The sequence below is a fragment of the Astyanax mexicanus genome, chromosome 9 (genome assembly GCF_023375975.1).
Source record: "Astyanax mexicanus isolate ESR-SI-001 chromosome 9, AstMex3_surface, whole genome shotgun sequence".
In the NCBI taxonomy this organism is placed as follows: Eukaryota; Metazoa; Chordata; class Actinopteri; order Characiformes; family Acestrorhamphidae; genus Astyanax; species Astyanax mexicanus.
In genome coordinates this window covers 38964473-38978463 of record NC_064416.1, presented here as the reverse complement: position 1 = coordinate 38978463, position 13991 = coordinate 38964473, and the positions used below count along the sequence as shown (strand labels likewise).

The 13991-nt window shown below is 32.8% G+C and overlaps 1 long non-coding RNA gene and 8 other non-coding genes across 9 annotated transcripts in view; 5 read left to right on the top strand and 4 right to left on the bottom strand.

Moving 5' to 3' along the window:
- The window catches only part of LOC125804591 (uncharacterized), a 349596-nt gene that overhangs the window by 36161 nt on the left and 299444 nt on the right, over positions 1-13991 (top strand). The gene's annotated exons all lie outside the window — the stretch shown is intronic.
- Positions 506-719, bottom strand: LOC125804636 (small nucleolar RNA U3). The gene has a single exon (XR_007440795.1). It is a non-coding gene; the product is annotated as a small nucleolar RNA U3 (small nucleolar RNA).
- Positions 3218-3431, top strand: LOC125804646 (small nucleolar RNA U3). Its single transcript, XR_007440804.1, has one exon. It is a non-coding gene; the product is annotated as a small nucleolar RNA U3 (small nucleolar RNA).
- On the bottom strand, positions 4768-4981 carry LOC125804658 (small nucleolar RNA U3). Its single transcript, XR_007440816.1, has one exon. It is a non-coding gene; the product is annotated as a small nucleolar RNA U3 (small nucleolar RNA).
- Positions 6215-6428, top strand: LOC125804642 (small nucleolar RNA U3). Its single transcript, XR_007440800.1, has one exon. It is a non-coding gene; the product is annotated as a small nucleolar RNA U3 (small nucleolar RNA).
- LOC125804659 (small nucleolar RNA U3) lies at positions 7300-7513 on the bottom strand. The gene has a single exon (XR_007440817.1). It is a non-coding gene; the product is annotated as a small nucleolar RNA U3 (small nucleolar RNA).
- On the top strand, positions 8453-8666 carry LOC125804663 (small nucleolar RNA U3). Its single transcript, XR_007440821.1, has one exon. It is a non-coding gene; the product is annotated as a small nucleolar RNA U3 (small nucleolar RNA).
- Positions 9555-9768, bottom strand: LOC125804661 (small nucleolar RNA U3). The gene has a single exon (XR_007440819.1). It is a non-coding gene; the product is annotated as a small nucleolar RNA U3 (small nucleolar RNA).
- Positions 12430-12643, top strand: LOC125804643 (small nucleolar RNA U3). The gene has a single exon (XR_007440801.1). It is a non-coding gene; the product is annotated as a small nucleolar RNA U3 (small nucleolar RNA).

The following is a 13991-nucleotide window of genomic DNA, read 5'->3' as shown; positions in this document are numbered from 1 at the left end:
GAAGGAAAAAATGCAAATAATAGCAAATGTCAATTTTAATCTAAATTCCATGTTTTTCTATTGTTGTGTAGTAAAAAATAAACAATAAAGTTGCAGAAAAATACAATTTCATAATGTGATAAATACCATGTGGTGCTATTGCTCCTCTAAATATAAAATCATCCTTTTTTACTAGTTTTATAAATCAAACCTGCCTTATTGAAAATGCCCAGAGCTTTATACCCAGGAATAGTCCATGAAAATGTTTGTGGAAGAGTACATATTATTTTCAGGACAGCGTAAAAATGAAAAATCTTAATGTTAAGTTAATTAAAATAAGTAACAAGATATTTGATGTGTTAAAATGCAGCTGCTAATTCCAAACTTGTTATTTGATCAGTGTTTGTAATACTTCAATAATAAAAAGTATGTTAATGTTATAAATGAGCAGATCAGACTCAGCAGTGCTGCTGGAGTTCTTTAACACTTGATTCACTCTACTTAAACATCAGCAGAAAGACTGAACACCACTCAGTTCATACTTCTTTCCTCCAGACTGTGAAACACAGCAGGAACGTTCATCAACAACAGAGAGCAGATGATTTTACTCATTACTCTCCATCAGATTCACGTTCAGAAAGAAGTATCACGACTCGTCATCGTGGGTAGAGAGACGTAACACTTTCAGAACAATTTTCCAAGTTATAAACTATAGAAATGATCCCTGAAAGTATAGTCTTAGTTTCTCATCTCTACTGACAGAACTCTTCATCTACACTCTACACTTCACCCTCACTCTAGATAAAATATGTTGGTATGTATACCCACAATCCTTTAGAGCTACTTATTAGCATATTAACTCATCACTCCTCTCTGTTCTCCTTATTTAGGCTCTTTTTACAAACAGCTGCTCCAGCTTCTGATATCAGACACTGAAAAATGAGAATTGTTAAACCAACTTAAATAAATTGCTTCAATTGGTAACAAATGATTTATTTAAGTTTTTCTAAATCAAGTTAGTTTAAATAAACACAGTTACCTTAAATCATCTCAAGCTTATTATCTGACTGTTTTCAAGTTAAGAGTTTGAGTTAATGCACCAGTCCTGGATTTATAATAGTTGGGGGGTGTGGTGCTCTCTGACCAATCAAACTCATGAACTGTTCTTTTTAATTTCAGCAAGAAAAAAACCCAGGACTGGAATCTGGATTAAAAACAACATTTTCGGAACAAACCAGAAACCTAACATGTAACAGAAATGTTGTGCTGTTACAAGCTCAACTGGTTGTTCCACCGTATAGACTAATAGTACAGATAAGGGAAGGTAGTCTGTGGGGAAAAGCTGCTCATAGATGGTGAGTAAAGGCGGAGGTGAAACACAGTATACAAATAAATAAATATCTCTTATTCAGTTAGTGTCAGTAAATCAAATAAACAATAACAAACATTATATTCCAACCAAGAATTGAGGTTGAATGATTTTACCGGCCAGTACAACTCAATAAAATTAGATTAGAGAACTTCAACCTGAAAACTCAAAAATGTTTGTTGGGAAAAAACTATTGTATCTAATATTTAGTTACACTACATGTGTCAGTGCTCTTTCTACAGTGTTGGTTTATACAGCTTTTCTATAGGCTCCTGGTACCATATATTTGCATATTGGGTGTGGTCTCTCCCGTACTTACCATCTTTGTGCTGTCTGTTGCCAAAACTACCTTATCCTGGGCAGGTTTTTAAAGTTGTGTGTATTTTAACTGGCAGAACTTAATATCTGTAGGTTATAAAAGCAAATAGTTTTTAGTCTGTGATACTAGTTTCATAATACATTGGTTTGGAGCTACAGTGTTAAGTACTCTGTATATATATATATATATATATATGTATATGCGTATATGCAGTATGTATATCTATGTGCACATATGTATACATATTCAATCAATTAACTTCAGTAAGGCCACAGTATTAAAAATTAAGCTATTGTAGTGTGAATATATCCCATGTAGGTTGAATACACCTAACTGATTTAAGTTGTCATCTAGTTTTGACTGAGTAAAGTTAAATAAATCTAAAATTGTATATATTTACAGAAGAAATTAAACCAATATTTTTTTTCATTATATATTTTCAGGGATCATTTTTATAGTTTATAACCTGGAAAGTAGTTTTGAAAGTGTTACGTTTCTCTACCCACATCCCACAATGACAAGTTATAATATATAATACTTCCTCCTGAGCATGAACAGGATAAAATTGAAGAACCCTTATATTTTCCAAGTGGTAGAAATGGCCTTCTATAGGATAAAGACTGAAAAATATATATTTTTGGTTTTCCATCTCTGACAAATGTTGTTTCTGTGTTTCACAGTCTGGAGGAATCAGGTATGAACAGAGTGTTTAGACAGAAACCAGTACACAATAAAGACTGAATAAAATAATAAAATATAGTTTCTTGGTGGAAATATAATGTTTTTTTTTATTTGGTTTAGTGACACTAACTGAATAAGGGAGTGTTTTAGTACTGTTTATTTTACATGCACATGCTATTGCACCACTAAATATAAAATTATGACTTTTATTATATTCCAACCAAGAAACAAATTTTTATTACTCAGTCCTTTTTTTTTTACTGGTTTATGTCTGAGATTTTCTGTGTTCAGTTTATTGATACATGGGAGTGTTATTAAGTACTGTTTATTTTACATGCACTTTCAGTATAAATGTGTTCCAGTCTCTAAAGTGCTTTAGAAAAGCTTTTATTCATATATTCAGATGTGTTATATTGGTTGTTACAGTGTTGAAGGAGGAAGAACAGAGTCTGATTGTAATGCAGAAGAAGAGCAGCAGCAATAAATTCATAGATAAAGATTAAAATATATATATATATATATATATATATATATATATATATATATATATATATATATATATGCTTAAATGCATTTGTTTAAAGTGTGAGACCCTACAAAAAGCATCGTGTTAGCTAATCACAGTGAATACATGTTAACTTATTGATTAAAGTCTTTTTCAAACAGGGGCAGATAGAAGCAAAAGGCAATGTACAAATCATAAAATAAATAAATAAACAAGTGAAAATAGGTATTTAAATGTAAATGTATTACAAACAATGAATTCTCCTGATCAGATCAGCTGATCTCAGATCTGAAGGAGGAGGATCTAGAGTGAGGGTGAAGTGTAGAGTGTAGATGAAGAGTTCTGTCAGTAGAGATGAGAAACTAAGACTATACTTTCAGGGATCATTTCTATAGTTTATAACTTGGAAAATTGTTCTGAAAGTGTTACGTCTCTCTACCCACGACGACGAGTCGTGATACTTCTTTCTGAACGTGAATCTGATGGAGAGTAATGAGTAAAATCATCTGCTCTCTGTTGTTGATGAACGTTCCTGCTGTGTTTCACAGTCTGGAGGAAAGAAGTATGATCAGAGTGGTGGCTAATTTTTTTATTGATGTTTATATAAGAAGGTTTGTCTGGTAGAGTAGGTCTAGTGTTTAAAAACTCCAGCAGCACTGCTGTGTTTAATCCACTTGTTTGTGCTGAAAAGATGAGAGTAAACGACTCACCAGACAAATAATATCTGCTCTGTGGTGTGTTTCTCTTCTGTGTGGTTCTGATTTCTGAAAAACAGGATGAAATAAGAAGAAAATTAAAATATACAGAGGAACAGATACAGAACTAAAGTCTGTAATTACAAAATGCTGCAATAATGTAAAATATGTGTAGAAACAAAGAGGTGTTCATAATGTTATACTTGATCTGTGTATCTATAAATGAGGGGGATTCTGGGAATTATAGTTCATGGATTGACAGAGGCAGAGAAAGTGTAACAGAGAAATAGTTGAAATACTTGTAAAATTAATAAAATAGGGCCATTTCGAAATGGTGCATTTCAATCACCAGGAAATTACATATATAAATGTGCACATGAAATCACATTTACATAAATGTTATTATTAAGCTATAGTGTCTTGTACATTGACCTTATTGCAAAAGTAAATTATGTAATTAAAATGTTAAATAAACACTGAAAAAATAGTATTTATGTGTCCCCACTCTCTAACTATAAACTTAACATGAAAAATAATTAATAAAATCCTTCAGAGATTTTTTTACATTGTTGCGTGACTCCAAATCCCATCTATGCTTTAAAAAAAAAATTCACAAGAAAAATTCATAATGATAAATTAAAATACACATTTTAGTATCTCTGGGTTTCTCTCAGTCCTTACTTAGTTCAGTGTCCTATTGAAGCTCAAATCATTTCAGTTATTAACATTTACATGATTAAGATTGGCTTGCTTTAAGATTAAATATAAATTTTGAAGCTTAATATATTTACATCTGTTTATTGTATAGTTTTTATATATATCTGTTACACTTTCTCTGCCTCTGTCAATCCATGAACCCCTCATTTATAGATACACAGATCAAGCATAACATTATGACCAACACTTTGTTTCTATACATATTTTACATTCCTGCAGCTCCACTGAGAGAATAAAACACTTTGGATACATTTTATAATTACAGACTGTAGTTCTGTATCTGTTTCTCTGTGTATTTTTTCATTGCTACTCTTTTATCCTGTTCTTCAATAATCAGAACCACAAAGAAAAGAAAAACACCACAAAGCAGATATTATTCAGCTGGGGGATTATTTGCTCCCAGCACTGTAAAAAATATCACTAGGACGGTGGTGGTGTATGTGGTACAAATTTGTGTTGTGCTGGTGCTGTGCTTTTATAAACATTTATAAAAAGTTCAACAACCACTCAGTTCATACTTCTTTCCTCCAGACTGTGAAACACAGCAGGAATGTTCATCAACAACAGAGAGCAGATGATTTTACTCATTACTCTCCATCAGATTCACGTTCAGAAAGAAGTATCACGACTCGTCATCGTGGGTAGAGAGACGTAACACTTTCAGAACAATTTTCCAAGTTATAAACTATAGAAATGATCCCTGAAAGTATAGTCTTAGTTTCTCATCTCTACTGACAGAACTCTTCATCTACACTCTACACTTCACCCTCACTCTAGATCCTCCTCCTTCAGACAAAAAACATTACATTCCCAACACGAAACTAGATTTTATTATTTTGTTTAGTATTTAGTTCCTCCAGACTGTGAAATACAGAAGAAACATTTGTCAAAAATTAAAAACAATAGCAGTACAAGAAATGAACACTATAGCTCCAAACTGACATACTATGACAACTAAGAACACAGAATTAAGTTAACTTTCTCGTGTTTATATGCTAATAAGTAGCCCTAAATAATCGTGGGTATACATACCAACATATTTTAAAATACATAAAAAAAACACAAAACTACACATTATCTATGTTAAATCTTTAAATATTTAAATAAAAAACTGGAATCAAATTCTACTTAAAATGCTGTTTGGTGAGTCTGAGATCTAGCCTGAGTGTGACACAACGACATGTTATAATATATAATACTTCCACCTGACCATCAATATTATAGAAGAATCCTTATTTTTTCCAAGTGGTAGAAATCAGCTTCCAGAGGATAAAGAGGATTGTTTTTTTTTGTTTGTTTGTTTGGTGTCAATCTCTGGCACATGTTGCTTCTGTATTTCACAGTCTGGAGGAATCAGGTATGAACAGAGTGTTTAGAAGAGACTGTAGTAATAATAAAAGTGTAAGTAATAAAATCTAGTTTCTTGTTTGGAATATAATGCTTTTTGATTGATTTACTAAATAAGAGGTAATCTGAGATTCTCTGTGTTCAGTTTATTGATACATGGGAGTGTTTTTAAGTACTGTTTATTTTACATGCACTGTTTCAGTATAAATGTGTTCCAGTCTCTAAAGTGCTTTAGAAAAGCTTTTATTCATATATTCAGATGTGTTTTATTGGTTGTTACATTGTTGAAGGAGGAAGAACAGAGTCTGATTGTGATTCTCTGTAAACAGAAGGAGAGCAGCAACAATAAATTCATAGATAAAGACATAATAAATAAATAAATAAATAAATAAATAAATAAATAAATTTAAAGTGTAAGACACTACAAAAAGCCCTGTGCTAGATAATCACAGTGTCAAAATAGGTATTTAAATGTAAATGTATTACAAACAATGAATTCTCCTGATCAGATCAGCTGATCTCAGATCTGAAGGAGGAGGATCTAGAGTGAGGGTGAAGTGTAGAGTGTAGATGAAGAGTTCTGTCAGTAGAGATGAGAAACTAAGACTATACTTTCAGGGATCATTTCTATAGTTTATAACTTGGAAAATTGTTCTGAAAGTGTTACGTCTCTCTACCCACGATGACGAGTCGTGATGCTTCTTTCTGAACGTGAATCTGATGGAGAGTAATGAGTAAAATCATCTGCTCTCTGTTGTTGATGAACGTTCCTGCTGTGTTTCACAGTCTGGAGGAAAGAAGTATGAACTGAGTGGTTGTTGAACTTTTTATTAATATTAATAAAAAAGGTTTATTTAGTAAATGCACATTTTTTAATACAATGTGTCCCATGTGTCTGATTCTTTTATTTGTTCCAGCGCTACACACACTTACGCTTCATACACCACCATCCCAGTGTTACTCACTGCAGTGCAGAGAATATATAATCCACCAGACAAATAATATCTGCTCTGTGGTGTTTGTCTCTCCTGTGTGGTTCTGATTATTGAAGAACAGGATAAAAGGAGGATAATAATAAAATAAACAGATAAACAGATACAGAACTACAGTCTGTAACTATAAAATGTACACAGTGTTTTATACACTCTGTGGAGCTGCAATAATGTAAAATATGTATAGAAACAAAAATTATAATTAATTTATTATAACATTACTCAAATAACTCCTTTAAATCAGGACCTTTAATCCAGGATCCAGTCCAGGATTTGTAATATTTGGTAGGTGTGGTGCTCTCTGACCAATCAAATACATGAACTGTTCCTTTAAATTTCAGCAAAAACTAAATCCAGGACTGAATTTTAATAATTATATTTAATGATACGTTTATATAAGTTTTTATAGTTAGAGAGTGGGGACATTCAACAAATTTCATTTTTTTTTATTAATGCAAATTATTTTTTTTATTATTATTACATGTTTGTTTTATTATTATCCTTCTTTAATCCTGTTCTTCAGAAATCAGAAGCCTACATGAGAGAAAAACACCACAGAGCAGATATTATTTGTCTGGTGGATGTTGTGCTGCTTCAAATGATGTTAATCACAGCAGGGCTGCTCGAGCTTTTAAACACTGAGCTCAACCTATTAATTAAACCTTCTTATTTAAACATCCACAAAAAGATTTACAATCACTCTGATCATACTTCTTTCCTCCAGACTGTGAAACACAGCAGGAACGTTCATCAACAACAGAGAGCAGATGATTTTACTCATTACTCTCCATCAGATTCACGTTCAGAAAGAAGTATCACGACTCGTCATCGTGGGTAGAGAGACGTAACACTTTCAGAACAATTTTCCAAGTTATAAACTATAGAAATGATCCCTGAAAGTATAGTCTTAGTTTCTCATCTCTACTGACAGAACTCTTCATCTACACTCTACACTTCACCCTCACTCTAGATCCTCCTCCTTCAGATCTGAGATCAGCTGATCTGATCAGGAGAATTCATTGTTTTTAATACATTTACATTTAAATACATATTTTCACTTGTTTGTTTATTTATTTTATGATTTGTACATTGTTTTTGGCTTCTTTTCCACCATTTGAAAAAGACTTTAACCAATACAGTAACATGTATTCACTGTAATTAGCATGAAAAGGATACTGTGGAAGAACCCGTATTTCTTTCCAAGTGGCAGAAGTGGATTTTCATAGGATAGAGAGAGATAAGTTCAATTCTTTTCACAGTCTGGAGGAAACAGGTATGAACAGAAACCAATACAAAAAACCACGAATAAAATAATGAAATTCAGTTTCTTGGTGGGAATATAATGTTTTTTATTTGGTTTACTGACACTAAATGAATAAGAGGTAATCTGAGATTTTCTGTGTTCAGTTTATTGATACATGGGAGTGTTTTAAGTACTGTTTATTTTACATGCACTGTTTCAGTATAAATGTGTTCCAGTCTCTAAAGTGCTTTAGAAAAGTTTTTATTCATATATTCAGATGTGTTTTATTGGTTGTTACAGTGTTGAAGGAGGAAGAACAGAGTCTGATTGTGATTCTCTGTAAACAGAAGGAGAGCAGCAACAATAAATTCACAGATAAAGACATAATAAATAAATAAATAAATAAATTTTAAGTGTAAGACACTACAAATAAGCCATGTGCTAGATAATCACAGTGTCAAAATAGGTATTTAAATGTAAATGTATTAAAAAGAATGAATTCTCCTGATCAGATCAGCTGATCTCAGATGTGAAGGAGGAGGATCTAGAGTGAGGGTGACGTGTAGAGTGTAGATGAAGAGTTCTGTCAGTAGAGATGAGAAACTAAGACTATACTGTCAGAGATCATTTCTATAGTTTATAACTTGGAAAATTGTTCTGAAAGTGTTACGTCTCTCTACCCACGATGACGAGTCGTGATACTTCTTTCTGAACGTGAATCTGATGGAGAGTAATGAGTAAAATCATCTGCTCTCTGTTGTTGATGAACGTTCCTGCTGTGTTTCACAGTCTGGAGAAAAGAAGTATGAACTGAGTGGTTATTAATCTTTTTGTGAATATATAAATGAAAAGGTTTAATTAATAGGTTGAGCTCAGTGTTTAAAAGCGCTAGTAACACTGCTACATCTGATTCTCTTATTTGTAGAAGCACAACACACACTTACACCTCATACTCCACCCCCATACCAGTGTTAATCACTGCAGTGCTGAGAATAAATGATCCACCAGATAAATATCTGTTCTGTGGTGTTCTGATTTCTGAAGAACAGGATGAAAGGAAGATAATAATAAAATAAACATATAATAATAAAATTTAAAAACAATTTGCTTTAATAAAAAAAAAAAAATGAAATTTGTTGGCTGTCCCCACTCTCTAAATATAAACATTATCAATAAATATAATTATTAAAATCCAGTCCTGAATTTAGTTTTTGCTGAAATTTAAAGGAACAGTTCATGTATTTGATTGGTCAGAGAGCACCACACCTACCAAATATTACAAATCCAGGACTGGATCCTGGATTAAAGGTCCAGATTTAAAGGAGTTATTTGAGTAGTGTTCTCTTAAATGAATTGTAATTTTTGCAGCTCCACTGAGTGTATAAAACACTGTGTACATTTTATAGTTACAGACTGTAGTTCTGTATCTGTTTATCTGTATATTTTATTATTATCCTCCATTTATCCTGTTCTTCAATAATCAGAACCCCACAGGAGAGAAAAACACCACAGAGCAGATATTATTTGTCTGGTGGATTATATATTCTCTGCACTGCAGTAACTATCACTGGGATAGTGGTGTACGAAGAGTAAGCATGTGTATCACTGATACAAATAAAAGATTCAGACACGTGGGACGCCCTGTATTAAAAAGAGTACTTTTCATAAGAACGTATTCTTTTACAACCATTAACAAAAAGTTTTAAAATCACTCAGTTCATACTTCTTTCCTCCAGACTGTGAAACACAGCAGGAACGTTCACCAACAACAGAGAGCAGATGATTTTACTCATTACTCTCCATCAGATTCACGTTCAGAAAGAAGTATCACGACTCGTCATCGTGGGTAGAGAGACGTAACACTTTCAGAACAATTTTCCAAGTTATAAACTATAGAAATGATCCCTGAAAGTATAGTCTTAGTTTCTCATCTCTACTGACAGAACTCTTCATCTACACTCTACACTTCACCCTCACTCTAGATAAAATATGTTGGTATGTATACCCACAATCCTTTAGAGCTACTTATTAGCATATTAACTCAACACTCCACCCTTTTCTCCTTATTTAAACTCGACGTGCAGCTTTATTTTAGACTCTTTTTACACACAGCTGCTCTAGTTTCTGATATCATACACTGAAAAAGGAGAATTGTTAAACCAAATTAAATAAATTGCTTTAATTGGTAACAAATGATTTAATTAAGTTTTTTCTAAATCAAGTTAGTTTAAATAAAAACAGTTACCTTAAATCAGCTTAAACTAATTATCTGACTGTTTTCAAGTTAAGAGTTTGAATTAATGCACCAGTCCTGGGTTTGTAGTAGTTGGGAGGCGTGGTGCTCTCTGACCAATCAAATACATGAACTGTTCCTTTTGATTTTAGCAAGAACAAAACCCAAGACTGCAATCTGGATTAAAACCATTTTTGGAACAAACCAGAAAATCTAACATGTAACAGAAATTTTGAGCAGCAGAAAAAAGAGTGACTTGCTCAACTGATTGTACCACTATATGTACTAAGAGTACAGATTAGGGAAGGTAGTCTGTGGGGAAAAGCTGCTCATAGATGGTGAGTAAAGGCGGAGGTGAAACACAGTATACAAATAAATAAATATCTCTTATTCAGTTAGTGTCAGTAAATCAAATAAACAATAAAAAAACATTATATTCCCAACAAGAAAGTAGATTTTATTGTTTTACTCAGTCTTTTTTTTGTGCTGGTTTATGTCTAATCACTCTGTTCATACATGATTCCTCCAGACTGTGTAACACAGAAGCAACATTTGTTAATTATTGATGTTATTAGAAGCTGGAGCAGCTGTGTTTAAAAAGAGCCTAAAATGAAGCTGCACCTCCAGTCTAAATAAGGAGAAAAGAGAGGAGTGTCGTGTGTATATGCTAATAAGTAGCCCTTAAGGATCGTGGGTATATGTAACAACATATTTTAAAATACATGTTATAGAAAATAAAATAGGAAAGAACACATTATCCATGGTACCAATTTAAAAGTGTGGTTTGATGAGTCTGAGATCTTGGTTAGTGTGAAGGGTAGCATGTATATGAAGAGTTCCCTCAGTTGCAAAACTGACACCAGTGATTTTGTGGTTAAGTCAGGAGTATTTATGTTATCAGGTTGAATGATTTTACCGGCCAGTACAACTCAATAAATTTAGATTAGAGAACTTCAACCTGAAAACTCAAAAATGTTTGTTGGGAAAAAACGATTTTAATTAATATTTAGTTATACTACACGTGTCAGTGCTCTTTCTACAGTGTTGGTTTATACAGCTTTTCTATAGGCTCCTGGCACCATATATTTGCATATTGTGATCTTTGTGCTGTCTGTTGCCCAAAGCTGCCTAATCCTGAGCAGGTTTTGGAGTGGTGTGTGTATTAACTGCCAGTTCTTAGTATCTGTAGGTTGCAAGAGCAAATTATCCTTAGTTTGTGATCCTAGTTGTCATAATACATTGGTTTGAAGCTACGGTGTTAATTTTTCAACTTCTGCTATTGTATTAAGTAGTTTGTGTATGTATTTGTATATATACAATATGTGTATCTATGTGCCCATGTGTATATATATTCAATAAATTAACTTCGGTAAGGCCACGGTATTAAAAAAAATCAGTCCAGTTAATTAAACTATTGTAGTGTGAACAAAACCCAGGTAGATTGAATACACCTAACTGGTTCAAGTTATCATCTAGCTTTGACTAAGTCAAGTTAAATAAACCTAAAATTGTATATATTTACAAATAAAATTGAGCCAATATTTATTTTCATTATATATTTTCAGGGATCACTTTTATAGTTTATAACCTGGAAAGTAGTTTTGAAAGTGTTACGTTTCTCTACGCACATCCCGCGATGACAAGTTAAAATATATAATACTTCCTCCTGATCTTTTTTTTTTTGGTTTTCCATCTCTGGCAAATGTTGCTTCTATGTTTCACAGTCTGGAGGAATCAGGTATGAACAGAGTGTTTAGACAGAAACCAGTAAAAAAGAAAGACTGTAGTGATAATAAAAGTAACAGTAACAAAAGTTAGTTTCTTGGTGGGAATATAATGTTTTTATTTTTATTTGATTAACTGACACTAACTGAATAAGAGGTAATCTGAGATTCTCTGTGTTCAGTTTATTGATACATGGGAGTGTTTTTAAGTACTGTTTATTTTACATGCACTGTTTCAGTATAAATGTGTTCCAGTCTCTAAAGTGCTTTAGAAAAGCTTTTATTCATATATTCAGACGTGTTTTATTGGTTGTTACAGTGATGAAGGAGGAAGAACAGAGTCTGATTGTGATTCTCTGTAAACAGAAGAACAGCAGCAAAAATACATTCATAGATAAAATAAATAAATAAAAAATACGGTTAAATTATTCAAAGTGTGAGACACTGCAGAAAGCCATGTGCTAGATAATCACAGTGTCAAAATATGTGATTAAATATAAATGTATTAAAAACAATGAATTCTCCTGATCAGATCAGCTGATCTCAGATCTGAAGGAGGAGGATCTAGAGTGAGGGTGAAGTGTAGAGTGTAGATGAAGAGTTCTGTCAGTAGAGATGAGAAACTAAGACTATACTTTCAGGGATCATTTCTATAGTTTATAACTTGGAAAATTGTTCTGAAAGTGTTATGTCTCTCTACCCACGATGACGAGTCGTGATACTTCTTTCTGAACGTGAATCTGATGGAGAGTAATGAGTAAAATCATCTGCTCTCTGTTGTTGATGAACGTTCCTGCTGTGTTTCACAGTCTGGAGGAAAGAAGTATGAACTGAGTGGTTGTCAATGTTTCTGTCGATGTTTGTATAAGAATATTAGTTTAGATTTGTAAATGTTAGTTATGTAACTGTACAGTTTGGTCACGGTTCAGTTCGTATAGCAGTCCTTGGGCAACAGGTTTGGTTTGGTTTTGATGTTAATGTTATTCTGCTCCAACATTTAGTATGTTCTTAGCTCTTTTTATTTTAAATCAACAAGGTGCTCCTACTCACTCTTGCGGAGCCAACAATAAATAGATAAAAGGCACAGATGAATTAAAATCACTAAATGTATTGGTATTTATATGTCTGCTGACAATGGTCTCGAACAGCGGATTTATAAGATGACGGCGCCTCTTCAAATGTCCTTTTCTCCTTTTTGCCTTCACTCGCCATGATCACGCGGCTAAGAAAATTTTATTTATTTATAATTGTAGGTTGACTCAACTTAACTTGTGTGCGTGTAAGGAATTATGTGTATATACATATATATATATATATATACATGTACAGGCATTTTCAACATATTGAGCATATTTTATATGCTTCCTAGTTTTCTACTTTTTAGGGGCTTCTTTGACAATGTGAGGGTATTAGAATGACCCTATACATTTTATATACTTTATAAAACAAAAAGGAACTGGAATTAATGTACAAATAAAACTTAACCTGAAAATAAAGATCTGTTTAATCCACACTGAAAGTATCATCATTATCAGTATTGTTTTAGTATATCAGTTTTTAATAAGACTTGTTTTAGAGTGAATGTTCAATGTGGATAAGAAACACAGTATGCAGTACCAATAGTATTACTGATTTTGATTAAGAACAATAATTTTTATTTTTATATTAAATAAGTTCTATGTAACATCTGAGGATTTGGCAACCCCTTTGGTGAAAATATGAAATTGAAAAACACTGGAGAGTAAAAGAGTGTAACAGACCAGGTTCAGTGCACTCTGTAGCATAGAAAAAAACAAAGTGTGCACAAATACTATACATTAGTTGTGAGGCTTCTGGCACCATATATTTGCATATTGGGTGTGGCTTCTCCCTTACTTACCATCTTTGTGCTGTCTGTTGCCTAAAGCTGCCTTATCCTGGACAGGCGTTTCAATCCCCTTTTTCTTTTCTTTTCTTTCTCTACTTCTTTTAGGTGTGGTTCGTACTTAGCAAATGGCAAGTTCTAATGTATAATACTTCATCCTATGCATGAATAGGATAGTGTTTTATTTCCAAGTGGCAGAAATGGGCTTCTATACAATAAAAAGTGTTAAATATATTTTTTTGTTTTCAATCTCTGACAAATGTTGTTTCTATGTTTCACAGTCTGGAGGAATCGGGTATGAACAGAGTGTTTAGACAGAAACC